This window comes from Pongo pygmaeus, chromosome 16 (genome assembly GCF_028885625.2).
Source record: "Pongo pygmaeus isolate AG05252 chromosome 16, NHGRI_mPonPyg2-v2.0_pri, whole genome shotgun sequence".
Classification (NCBI taxonomy): Eukaryota; Metazoa; Chordata; class Mammalia; order Primates; family Hominidae; genus Pongo; species Pongo pygmaeus.
The window spans coordinates 88,673,819-88,688,145 of NC_072389.2; the positions used below are offsets into that span (position 1 = coordinate 88,673,819).

The window sequence follows — 14,327 nt, forward strand, 5'->3', positions numbered from 1 at the left end:
TGATTAATTCCCAAAAGAACACTCTAAAGTTAATAAAGAAGATTAAATAAACCAAAAAGAGATTTGGATAGTTATTTTTAATGACAATTTGACTTAGGAGAATATTTATTGACTTGCTACTAAGAAGGATGAGGAAATAAGCACACTTACATTTCCTCTACTGTATTAGTCCAATCTCATGTTGTTAATAAAGACATACCCAAGACTGGGTAAGTTATAAAGGAAAGAGGTTTAATAGACTCAGTTCCACGTGGCTGGGGAAGCCTCACAATCATGGCAGAAGATGAAGGAAGGGCAAAGGGATGTCTTAAATGGCAGCAGGCAAGAGAGAATGAGAGCCAAGCGAAAAGGGAAACCCCTTATAAAATCATCAGATCTCGTGAGACTCATTTACCACCACGAGAACAGTATGAGGGAAACTGCCCCCATGATTCAATTATCTCCAACCGGGTCCCTCCCACAACACATGGGAATTATGGGAGCTACAATTCAAGATGAGATTTGGGTGGGGACACAGCCAAACTATATCATCTACCTCATCTCTCCAAATTTTAATTAGTTTTCATTTTATTATTTAGATAATGTCAAGATTTCTGATATTTATGTTATGTTCTATAATATAATTGTTAGTTGATTCGTCTTAATCCTACACAAATGAATTCATTACTCATCTCCCACCTTTTTTACCAGGATCTATGCATTCCTGGATTCTCTGTTTTGAGTCATCTCTGTATCTCATCTTGGCCCTACAGCTTTTTCAAGGGCTTATCAGACAGTATTCTCTGACTGCCTCTCTGTTGTCTCTCTACATGAAGAACACAGGATGAAGAGGAAATCCTTGAGTCATGCTTGCTTTTCTTTAGAATTGTGTAGATCCTGCTCCATTGTCCTCTTGCATTGAATGCTCCTATGAAGATGAGAATTTTTAGTTTATTTGCTTGACTTTCTGTTCAAAGGGGGTTTTGCTTTATCCATGAGGTTCAGCATCTTACACAGGCTTAGTGGCGCATGCTGTGCTATTATGACTTGCAGATAAAAGATTTTATTAAAGGGAATTAATTCCCCTTATTTTGTCTCTGAATACTTTTCTGTTCCATGTGTTTTGTTCTTCTCAACAAATACCAATTGTGCTTATGTTTGATCTCCTTTGTCTGTCTTCCATATCCCTTATGGCCACTAAAAACCAATTTTACATCTTTGTTCTTTTCCATATAATTTTATATGACTTATTCCAGTCTGTATTCCATCTCTCTTTATTTCCAGTCATTTCCTTTATTTTCTTAAGTTGTTGCTTGTAATGTAAGTTTTGTGTTTGCTATTTTTCTATCTGCCATTTAAAAATTTTTCTCTTTTTTCCTGACTGTTCCAGTTGTCTTTCCATCTCCTTCTGTTGTCTTATAGTCTCTTTTTTGAACTCAAACCTCACTTTAAAGCCACTTTTTCCCTAGACATCAAGACTATAACTTCCTTGGAAGTATAGAACCTATCTGTCTCAACTTTTCTCTGGGGAAAATCTTTGTTATGTTATCCATGTGACTCTTGCTTTATGCTCCATTCCCCATCCCATGACTTCCTCCCTCCCTTTTGATTTTTCCCCCTAGTTTTGGTGCAGAGATATTATGCTGGTGCTTTGAATACAGCTGGCTGTTTGTGAGTAACACAGGTGGGAGAAACGCGCTAGGAAACTTTACATCCATTTGTTGTCTTCAACATTCTGTCACCAAATCTCTTATTTCCTCTACCCACATCTCCCTTCAGATTTTGGAATTTGAATAGTTGATGAGACAAATAAAAGAGCCTCTTAAATAACTGGCTTACTGTATAATAATCCAGCAATTGCTGCCCCTCCCCCGCCCCCTTCCTTCATACCACTTCATCTCTGGCAGCCTTCCTTGGCAAGGAGGCATAAAAATATGCCTTCTCCCTCAGCTCTGTCTCCCATCATGGTTCTGCAAGGGACATCCTCAGTTTTTTTTCCGAGGTACTTCGTGATCCAGGATCTAGTCTCTGTCATCAAAGAACTAGAATAGGCCTTTCAGGACTGCCACATTTACTCCTAGGGAAATCTATATCCTGCTCGGCACCTGAGGAAATATTTGTCAGCTCTCAGCCTTCCCCCTCATTCTGGTCCAGATTTTATGGTCTTTGGCAGGTGTGTTTCATAATTTATAGTTTGGGATTGTGGCCATTTCATTGTTCACTGAAGACACAGTGTTCCTTCTCTTTCATTCTTTTAGTGGGTTTTTTGTTGGGTTTCAAAGGAGGAAAATGGAATTTTAAAAAAATGCCTTTAGTGACATCTTTTAACAGAAAGCCCTAATTATTATTATTTTTCAGTATAGACAAAAGCTTTTTGTAAGCTTTTGAATAAATATTTTTAAATTACCATTACCACATTATCACTGTTTTAACAAGTCAAAACATCCTCTAGCAGTTTCTCACATAATAAAAATGAATGTCAGCTTTTTATTAAACTGCTATGTGAGTTACTTTTGTTCATATAAAAGTGGTTAAATAACTGCCAATTGCTACTCACAAGACATTTCTAATGATACATATTTGACTTTTTCTCCCCATCCTGAATGGAAGGATGGTTTGTAAACCATTTTTTCTGGAGCAAAGTCTTCCGTGACTGTGTGTCTGCTAAGTTAAAGTGAGCACGCCATCAGAGAATGTCCACAACTCACAGAGAGAGGAGATGTCATAATCAGTGCCATTAATTATCATTCACAAAGCAGCAACTTTATGCCAAAGCTTCTCATGGTTTCTTCTATAGACATCTGGTGGATTCCTCAGGAATTGCTCAAGGGAACAATATACATTGAGTTCTTGCATCTTCAAAACTATTTGCCTGTGGCCTTTAAACTTGAAAGTCAGTTTGGCAGGATATAAAATCTTTGGCTCACACTTTCTTTCCTTCAGTATCTTAAATATGTTGCTCCACTGTTTTCTAGTATGAAGTGGTATTGTTGAGAAGTCTAGCGTCAGTTTGATTTTCTTTCCCTAATAAGTGACTTGATTCTTTTGCATAGATACACAAATATATTTTTATCTTTTAGTAGAATATGTCCTTTTTTTGAGATGGATTCTTGCTCTGTTGGCACAATCTCAGCTCATTGCAAACTCTGCCTTCTGGGTTCAAGTGATTCTCCTGCCTCAGCCTCCCGAGTAACTGAGATTACAGGAGTGTGCCACTAAGCCCGGCTAATTTTTGTTTTTTTTTTAGTACAGACAGGGTTTCACCATGTTGGCCAGGCTGGTCTTGAACTCCTGGCCTCAAGTGATCCACCCACCTTGGCCTCCCAAAGTGTTGGGATTATGGGTGTGAGCCACTGCGCCCAGCTGAGTATGTCTTGATATTGACCATTCTGGGTCAGTTTTCCCAGGTATATAGAGTGCCCTTTCAATATGGCAATTTGAGTCATTTATAGTTTTGTTCTGTTATGATTTTTGGTGGTTTTCTTTTCCTGGGACTCTATGTTCATTGAATTTTATTTCCTTGTCTTTTATATATATTATTTGCACTTGAATCTTTTTTTATTTCTCTTTGATTCTTGTCATTTCCCTCCTTTTATTTTGCTTATTACACTTTCTCTGCCCAGTCATTCTTGAGTTTCTTCTAGTGTTTAGTCTACATTCTGAGAAATTTACCCTTAGTTTTGAAAATTCTTTTCTAAACCGTCAGCTATCATTTTACATTCTCCTGTTATTTATTCATCTCGTTTCTTGAATTTTCTATTTCTGATTTGTTTCTACAGTTTTATTTTTGTTTCTCTTAGCTCATTTTGTAACACTGAGTATATTTTCATCTGTTTAAAGGCCAAATTTTCATTAAGTTGGTATGCTATTGATACTTTTATCTTACTGTATCTTTTTGGAGGTTTGCAGATGTTCTTATTAAATGAATTAGATTGTTTTCTGTACTTTTAGGGAAGGAGAGTGTAAGCAGGAGGGAATATTTCAGGATAGCTATCTTCACTGTTAAGAGCTTCCTCCTCTGGTGTTAAAAAGAAGTATTATATGCAACAATTTGGCCACAATTCTGGGATTTGTATCTCTGGATTCTCCAACTCCCAAGGATCTGAACATCTCTTTCCTTTACCTCTTGTGTTCCTTCTCCACTTGGATTATAATTCTGACAACTTTTCTTGGGCACTTCTTAAGCCCTTTAGTGGTTCTGCACGATCTTTCTTGTACCCACTCACACTCTGGAACCAATCACACTCTGGAGTCTTTCCTCAATTTGGCTGATCGGTCTCAGACCTATTTGCTGAGGGTTCTACTCAGAGTAGGATCATTTTCTTGTCATGCTATTTATTCCTGACATCTGTGTTCCACAACTCTTGGCCTTGTCTCTCCTCTTTTTTATCGCTGCCCAGCTGCTAATTCTGCCATTTCTGAACAGTGTCTGCACTGTGTGGTTTCGCCTCACCTACTTATATTACTTTTGTTAAAATTACCTCTGTTGTTTTTTCTTTCCTTCTGCATTCCTAATTGCTCTGCTTTTTGTTTTTTAATGAGGGATTTGGGAATAGTAACTATGCTACTATCATGATTTTGCTTCACTAGAAGCCTTCAAATAATTTTTAAAGGGACTACTGTCAATAATATACTTTTAGATATCATGGTAGTCATCTTCCATGGTTTCAGCTACCACATATGTGTTGATGATTCACACAATTCTAACTTTAATGCAGATCTTTTCTGAGCTGTAATTCTTTACTGATACCTTTATAGACTCTCAAACTACATGTATGTCTAAAATAAGCCATTTTTCTCTCCCTTTCAAGTCACTTTCTGAATATGCTTCTTCTTTCTAATTAATTTTAAAATTAATGTCATCCCATTCGTTAGCTTCCCAGGACAAAAATATAAAACATTCCTCTTTTTTGCTCATGTCCTGTCAATTCAATTGCCAAATATGTCAGTTAAATCTCCTACATATTGTTCAAAACCACTTACTACTCTCTATCCCAACTGCTTCTTCATTCTCTCTCGTTGACTTTATTCCAATCACCATCTAACAAGGTTTTTCAAGCTTCAATTCCTTCTTCCTCTAATACCTTATCCATACTGCAGCCAGAATTATATCTCTAAAACCTTACATTTTACTTCCCCATTCAAACACCTTCCAACATGCTCTCAATGACTGTAGGGATAAATCCAATACCCCAAAGCCTTCACAATCCAGCTGTAATCTCTCCTTTCCATCTCACCTACCAGCACTTACTCAGCGCATCCTGTTCTCAAGCCACACAAGACTGATAAACTCTCCCAAATCTGTGCCTTTATATACACTCTTGTCACTCCTAGAACACCCCTCTGTCTCATTTCCACACAGTTTGCACTCATCTCTTAAGAAGCAATTCCAAAGCTGCATCTTATGCAACACTTTCCAGGGACCCAGGCAGACTTAGACGTTTCCCTTCAATTTTCACATAGCTCTGTAGACAGAACACCTTTATTGGGCATTTTTTACATGGTTGTAAACATCATTTCTTCTGCCTGCCTTATTAAACTGTGAGCTCACTGAAAACTATTCTTAGTTGTCTCTGATTCCTGGTGCCTACGGTAATCAACATAGCAAGGCTCAGTAAATGTTGATTAAATGAGTGAGTTTGTAAGGCTATGGAAATAGGCCTATTCAGAGTAGAAGAAGCTTTTATAAATCTCTATACTTCAGCCAAAAAGTGTTTACCAAGCACCAAGTGGGATACAAACATGTGCAGAAATGGGTCTTCCCCTCTGGCAGTTACTTTGGGTCAGGAAAATAAAGTGTATTTAGGTTATGCATGTGTGTGTACGCCTGTGCGGTGTGTGTATATAATTTAAAACACATGGAACAGATAGAACTACATGAATTTGAATCCACTGGGCATATTTTGGATGGGTCAAAATATAAGAGTAAACTGTCAGATTCAGTCTAAAAAGACACTATTATTCCATTAGAAGAGTGCTTAGCAAGAAGGGCAGAGCAAGATGGCAGAATAGAAGGCTACATTGATCATCCCCCCACTCCCACTACCACAGGAAAACTAAATTTAAACAATTTATCTGCAAACAAAAAAGCACCTTCGTAAGAACTAAAAATTGGGTGAGCCATCACAGTACCTGTTTTTAATTTCATATCACTGAAGGAGGCACTGAAGAAGGCAGAAAAGACAGTCTTAAATCACCAACACCACCCCTTCCCCATTCCCGGGCAGTGGCTGCATGGTACGGAGAGAGAATCTGTGCACTTCAGGGAGGGAGAGCACAGCAACTGGGGGACTTTTCATTGAACTCAGTGCTGCCCTGTCACAGTGGGAAATGAAACCGTGTTGAACTCAGTTGACACCCACAGAGGCAGTATTTGGACCAGCCCTAGCCAGAGGGGAAGTGCCTATTCCAGTGGCCGGAGCCTGAGTTTCAGCTGTCTCACCACCATGGGCTAAGGTGCTGTGGGGTCCTAAGTAAACTTGAAAGGCAGTCTAGGAAGGACTCAGATTCTTAGGCAAGTCTGATGGTGTTCTGGGGTTAGAGCCAGTGGACTGGGGCAGTGTGTGACCTAGTGACACACCAGATGGGGCAGCTGGGGAAGTACTTGCACTACCCCTCCCTCAACCCCAAGCAGCACAGCTTGTAGCAACGAAAGCGACTCCTTCCTTCTGCTTGAGGAGAGGAGAGAGACCAGTCAAGAGGACTTTGTACTTTGTCTTGCATCTTGGATACAAGCTCAGTCACAGATAGGGCACTGGGCAGAGTCGTGAAGCCCCCATGCCAGGTCCTAGCTCCTGGGTGACATTTCTAGACACACCCTGGGCCAGAAGGGAACCCGCTGCCTTGAAGAGAAAGACCAAGTCCTGGCAGGATTAATTATCTGCTAACTAAAGAGCTCTTGGGCCCTGAATAACCAAAAGTGATATCCAGGTAGTATGCCATGGGCCTTGGATGAGACTTTGAGACATGCTAGCTTCGGGTAACAGCTCAGCACAGTGGATAGAGTACCTAGTGGGCTTCAGGGGTCCCTGAGTTCAGGCCTAGGCTTTTGGGCAGCATTTCTGCACCTTCCCTGGGCCAGAGGTGGGAGCCTACTACCCTGAAGGGTGAATCCCAGGTTTGGCAGCATTCACAAGCTGGCTAAAGAGCCCCTAGGCATTAAGTGATCAGCAATGGTAGCCTGGCAGAACTCTCTATGGACTGCTGATGATGATGGCCATGGGGAGAGCTCCTCTGCCTGTGGAAAGGGGAGGGAAGAGGGGGAAGGATTTTGTTGTATGATTTCAGTGGCAGCTTAGCCACAGGGTAATAGAATACCAGGTAGATTTCTAAGGTTTTTGACTTAAATCCCTGGCTCTCAGAAAGTATCTCTGGACATGCCCAAGGCCTGAAAGAACTTGCCTCCCTGAAGGGAAGGACACAAGCCTGAAGGGAAGGACATAAGCCTGGATGGCTTCAACTCTTGCTGACTGTAGCCCTAGGGCCTTGAGTGAACATAGGCAGTAACCAGATAGTGGTTGCAGTGGGTCTTGGGTGAAACTCAGTGCTATTCTGGCTTCAGGTCTGACCCAGGGCAGTTCCAGTGTTGGTGGCCATAGGGGTGCTTGCATCACCCCAATCCCAGCTCCAGGTGGCTCAGCAGAGAGAGAGAGACAGAGACAGAGAGAGAGAGAGACAGGGACAGAGACAGAGACAGAGGCAGAGAGATGCTGTTTGTTTGGGAGAAAGTAAAGGAAGAGAACAAGAGTCTCTTCCTGGTAATCCGGAGAATGCTTCTGGATCTTATCTAAGACCACCAAGGTGATATCTCTATGAGTGTGCATGCAGTACAGTGTTACTGGGCTTGGGGCCCAAGTCCCTTTGAATACTTGGAAAGCTTTCCCAAGAAGGACAGGCATAGATTGTAAAGCCCATATTGTGAAGACTACAATAAATATATAATTCTTCAATGCCCAGACACCAAAGGACATCTACAGGAAAACATGACTTCACCAAATGAACTACATCAGGCACCAGGGACCAATCCTGGAGTGACAGAGATACATGACAGAGAATTCAAAATAGCCGTTTTGAGGAAACTCAAACAAATTCAAGACAATACTGAAAAGGAATTCAGAATTCTATCAGATAAATTTAACAAAGAGATTAATTTTTAAAATCAAGCAGAAATTCTAGATTTAAAAAATACAATTGACATACTGAAGAATGTATCAGAGTCTCTTGGCAGCAGAATTGATCAACCAGAAGAAAGAATTGGTGAGCCTGAAAACAGTGTATTTGAAAATACAGTTAGAGGAGACAAAAGAAAAAAGAATAAAAAATAATGAAGCATGCCTACAAGATTTAGAAAATAATCCCAAAGGGGCAAATCTAAGAGTTATTAGTCTTAAAGAGGAGGTAGAGAAAGAGATAGGGGTAGAAAAATTATTCAAAGGGATATCGGAGAACTTCCCAAACCTAGATAAAGATATTAACATTCAAGTGCAAGAAGGTTATATAACACCAAGCATACTTAGTGCAAAGAGGACTACCTCAAGGAATTTAATAGTCAAACTCCCAAAGGTCAAGGGTAAATACCATAAAAGCAAAAAGAGAAAAGAAACAAATAACACGCAATGGGGTTCTAATAAGTCTGGCAACAGGCTTTTCAGTGGAAACCTTACAGGCCAGGAGAGAGTGGCATGACATATTTAAAGTGCTGAAGGAACAAAACTTTTACCCTAGAATAGTATATCCAGTGAAAATATCCTTCAAGCATTAAGGAGAAATAAAGGTCTTCCCAGACGAACAAAAGCTGAGGGATTTTATTAACACCAGACCTGTCCTATAAGAAATGCTAAAGGGAGCTCTTCAGTCTGAAATAAAAGGATATTAATAAGCAAGAATAAATCATCTGAAGGTACAAAACTCACTGGTAATAGTAAGTATACAGAAAGTCATGGAATATTATAACACTGTGATTGTGGTGTCAAAACTAATCTTAACTAGAAAGTCTAAATGATGAACCAATCAAAAAATAATAAATACAACAACTTTCAAGCCAGGATAGTACAATAAAACATAAAGAGAAACAAAAAGTTAATAAGTGAGAGGACAAAATAAAAGTGTAGAGTTTTCATTAGTTTTCTTTTTGTGTGTTTGTTTACACAATGTGTTAAGTTGTCATCAGTTTAATATAATGGGATATAAGATAGTACGTGCAAGCCTCATGGTAATCTCAAATCAAAAACCATACAATGGATACACAAAAAATAAAAAGCAAGAAATTAAGTCATACCACCAAAAAAAAAATTACCTGTACTAAAAGGAAAACAGGAAGGAAAGAAAGAAGAAAGAGAAGACTGCAAAACAAACAGAAAACAAGTAACAAAATGGCAGGAGAAAGTCCCTACTTATCAATAGTAACACTTAATGTAAATGGACAAAACTCTCCAATCAAAAGGCATAGAAAGGCTGAATGGATGAAAAAACAAGAGCCATTGATCTGCTGCCTACCTACAAGAAGCAAATTTCACCTGTAAAGATACACAGACTGAAAATAAAGGGATGGAGTTAGATGTTCCATGCCAATGGAATGCCAAAAACAGCAGTAGCGCTATACTTATATCAGACAAAATAGATTTCAAGGCAAAAACTGTAAGAACAGGCAAAGAATGTCATTATTTAATTTATAGAGGGGTCAATTCAGCAAGGGGATATAACAATGTTTTTTTCTTTTTTTGAGGTGGAGTCTCACTCTGTCGCCCAGGCTGGAGTGCAGTGGCACAATCTTGGCTCACTACAACCACCACCTTCCAGGTTCAAGTGATTCTCCCGCCTCAGCCTCCCAAGTAGCTGGGATTACAGGTGCTTGCTACCATGCCCAGAGGGATATAACAATTTTAAACATATATGTACTAAACACTGGAGCACTCAGATATATAAAACAAGTATTATTAAAGCCATATAGAGATATAGACCTCAATACAATAATAGCTTGAGACTTCAACATCCCACTTTAAACACTGGACAGATCTTCCAGACAGAAAAACAACAAAGAACCATCCAATTTAATCTACACTATAGGGCAATAGATACAGAACATTCCATTCAATGGCTGCAGAATACACATTCTTCTCTTCAGCACATGTATTATTATCAAAAATAGACCATATGTTCGGCCCTACAGAAGTCTTAAAACACTCAAAAAACTGAAATGACATCAAGCACCTTTTCTGACCAAAATGGAATGAAATTAGAAATCAATAACCAGAGAAATTTTGGAAAATGTATAAATACACGGAAATTAAACAATATGCTCCTGAATGACAAGTGGGTCAATAAAGAAATTAAGAAGGAAATTGAAAATTTTCTTAAAACAAATGATAATGGAAGCACAACATACCAAAACCTATGAGATACAGTGAAAGCAACACTAAGAGGGACATTTATAGCTATAAATGCCTACATCAAAAAAGAAGAAAAACTTCAAGTAAACAACCTAACAATACATCTTAGCTAGAAAATCAAGAGCAAAACAAACCCAAAATTAGTAGAAGAAATACGATACAAACGATCAATGAACCAAAAAGTTGGTTTTTTGAAAACATAAATAAAATCGACAAACCTCTTGCCAGACTAAGAAAACAAGAGAGAACACCCCAATAAATTAAATCAGAGATGGAAAAGAAGACATTAGAACTGCAATGTCTAATGCAGTACTGCAAAATTCAAAGGATCATTAGTGGCTACCATGAGCAATTACATATCAATAAATAAGAAAATTTAGAAGAAATGGCTAAATTCCTAGACACATACAACCTACCCAGATTGAACCATGAAAAAATCCAAAACCTGAACAGACCAACAACAAGTTAACAAGATCAAAGCCATAATAAAATGTCTCCCAGCAAAGAAAAGCCTGAGACCTAATGACTTCACTGATGTTGTCTACCAACATTTAAAGAATTAAGACCAATCTTACTCGAACTATTCTGAAAGATAGTGGAGGATAGAATACTTCCAAACTCATTCTATCAGGCCAGTATTAACCTGATACCAAAACCAGACAAAAACACATCAAAAAGAGAAAAAGAAAACTACAGGGCCTGATGAACACTGATGCAAAAATTCTCAACAAAATATTAGCATAGTGATTTCAACAACACATTAAAAGATCATTCATCATGACCAAGTGGGATTTATCCCAGGGATGCAAGGATGGCTTAACACATGCAAATCCATCAATGTAATACATCATATCAACAGAATGAAGAACAAAACCATATGATCATTTTAATTAATGCCAAACAAGCATGTGATAAAATTTAACATCTCTTCATGACAAAAATCCTAAAAAAAAGGAGTATAGAAGAAACACACCTCAACACAATGAAAGCCATGTATGACAGACCCACAGCTAGTATCATACTGAATGGGGAAAAACTGAAGGCTTTTCCTGTAATATCTGGAAAAAGACAAGGAAGCTGACTTTCGCCACTGTTATTCAACATAGTACTAGTAGTCCTAGCTAGAGCGATCAGGCAAAAAAAAAAAAAAAAAAAAAAAAAGAAATAAAGGGCATCCAAATTGGAAACGAAAAAGTCAAATTATCTTTGTTCCCAGATGACATGATCTTACATTTGGAAAAACCTAAAGACTCCACCAAAAAACTATTAGAACTGATAAACAAATTCAGTAAAGTTGCAGGATACAAAATTAACATACAAATATCAGTAGCATTTCTATAAGCCAACAGCGAACAATCAAAAAAATCAAGAAAGTAGTCCCATTTACAACAGCTACAAATAAAATGAAATACCAAGTAATCAACTTAACCAAAGAAGTGAGAGATCTCTATAATAAAAACCATAAAACATTGATGGAAGAAATTGAAGAGGACTATAAAAAATTGAAAGATATTCCATGTTCATGGATTGGAAGGATCAATACTGTTGCGATGTCCATACCACCCAAAGCGATCTACAGATTCAATGCAATCCCTATCAAAATATCAATGACATTTTTCACAGAAATAAAAAACCCCTAAACTTTATAAGGAACTACAAAAGACCCAGAATAGCCCAAGCTATCCTGACCAAAAAGAACAAAACTGGAGGAATCACATTATCTGACTTCAAATTATACTACAGAGATAATAGGAACCAAAACAGCATAGTACTGGTATAAAAACAGACACATAGACCAATGGAACAGAGTAGAGATCCCAGAGATAAATCGATAGATCTACAGTGAACTCATTTTTGACAATGGTGCCAAGATCATACATTGGGGAAAGGACAATCTCTTCAATAAATGATGCTGGGAAAACTGGATATCCATATGCGGAAGAGTAAAACTAGACCCCTCTCTCTTACTATATACAAAAATCAAATCAAAATGGATTAAAGCCTTAAGTCTAAGACCTCAACTAAGAAACTGCTACAAGAAAACGTTGGGGAAACTTTCCAGGACATTGCTCTGGGCAAATATTTCTTGATTAATACCCCACGAGCACAGGCAAAGTAAAAATGGACAAATGGGATCACATCAAGTTAAAAAGCTTCTACACAGCAAATAAAACAATCAACAAAGTGGACACAACCCACAGAATGGGAGAAAATATTTGAAGATTACCCATCTGACAAAGGTTTAAGAACCAGAACATATAAGGGGCTCAAACAACTCTATAGGAAAAAAAAATCTAATAATCCAGTTTAAAAATGGGAAAAGATCTGAATAGACATTTCTCAAAGAAGACAAACAAAGGGCAAGCAGGCATATGACAAGGTGATCAACATCAATGATCACCAGAGAAATGCGAATCAGAACTACAATGAGATATCATCTCACTCCAGTTAAAATGGCTGTTATCAAAAAGACAGGCAATAACAAATGTTGGCGGGGATGTGGAGAAAAGGGAACCCTTGTACATTGTTGGTGGGAATGTTAATTAAAACAACTACTATGGAGAAGAGTTTGGAGGTTCCTCAAAAAACTAAAAATAGAGCTACCATATGATCTAGAAATCTCACTCCTAGGTATATAACAAAAAGAAAGGAAAATCAGATACTAAAGAGCTATCTATAATCCCATGCATACTGCAGCCGTATTCACAATAGCCAAGATACGGAAACAACCTAAGTGTCCGTCAGCAGACTAATGGATAAAGAAAATGTGGTACATATACACAATGGAGTACTATTCAGCCATAAAAAAGAATGAGATCCTATCATCTGCAACAACATGGATGGAACTGAAGGTCATTATGTTAAGTTAAATAAGCCAGGCACAGAAAGACAAACACACATGTTCTCACTTATTTGTGGGAGCTAAAAATTAAAACAATTGAACTCATGGAGATAGAGAGTAGAAGGATGGTTATCAGAGGCTGGGTAGGGTAGTCGGGCAGGGATGTGGGGATGGTTAATGAGTACAAAAAAATAGTTAGAAAGAATGAGTAAGACCTAGTATTTGCTAGCACAACAGGGAGACTATATCCAAAAACAATTCAATTGTATTTTTAAAAATAATTAAAATAATATAATTTGGATTGTTTATTATACAAAGGATAAATGCTTGAGGGGATGGATACCTCATTCTCCATTTTGTGATTCTTACACATTGCATAACTGTTTCAAAGTATCTCATGTACCCCATAAAAATATATACTTACTATATACCCACAAAAATTCAACATAAAAAAATTCAAAAAGAATTGTTATCTGCATAGTGATTCATAATAAAAAACTCATAATTAATACCACATAATAAAAATGAGTAAAAGAAGAGTTTTATAATAAACCTTAAGAGCTGAACTAGTCTTTTATTCACAGAAAGAATATCTGAACATACAGTTAATGCATTTAGATCAACAACCTTCGATCAAGACCAAATTAACTCTGTAGGATAATGATTCATAGAATGTATCTTCACCCAGAGGTCTGATATTTCCTGGCCCCAAGAAACACCAGTTATGAAGATAAAGATAAAAAAATGTCTTCAGGAAGCCCAACCAAGTTTCTTAGACTTTGTATCAAAGAGCTCAGAGATGGGAACTTCTTGAGGGCACTTCCATCCTAAGCACCATCGATAAGCTGAAAGTGTTTCATTCCTAAGATTGTGTGTGTGTGTGTGTGTGTGTGTGTGGGTAAATAAGCTTTTGTGCACTTGTGTGCTGGTAAATGTTTCAAAACATGTTCTTGGAGGAAATAGCCATGATTGTTTTGCCAGTTTCTGTGGTGTAAATACTCTCATCATGGCTGATTTCCAGCTATCAACCCAATGTGACCGAGCACTAGTTGGGATGAGATCATAAGTGATTCTTACTGGCCAGTAAGAACTGACTTCAACACACTACTTCCTTCATG

At 37.9% G+C, this 14,327-nt stretch overlaps 1 protein-coding gene across 9 annotated transcripts in view; it reads right to left on the reverse strand.

The window, feature by feature from the left end:
- The window catches only part of ADAMTSL3 (ADAMTS like 3), a 388,887-nt gene that overhangs the window by 81,044 nt on the left and 293,516 nt on the right, over positions 1-14,327 (reverse strand). The gene's annotated exons all lie outside the window — the stretch shown is intronic.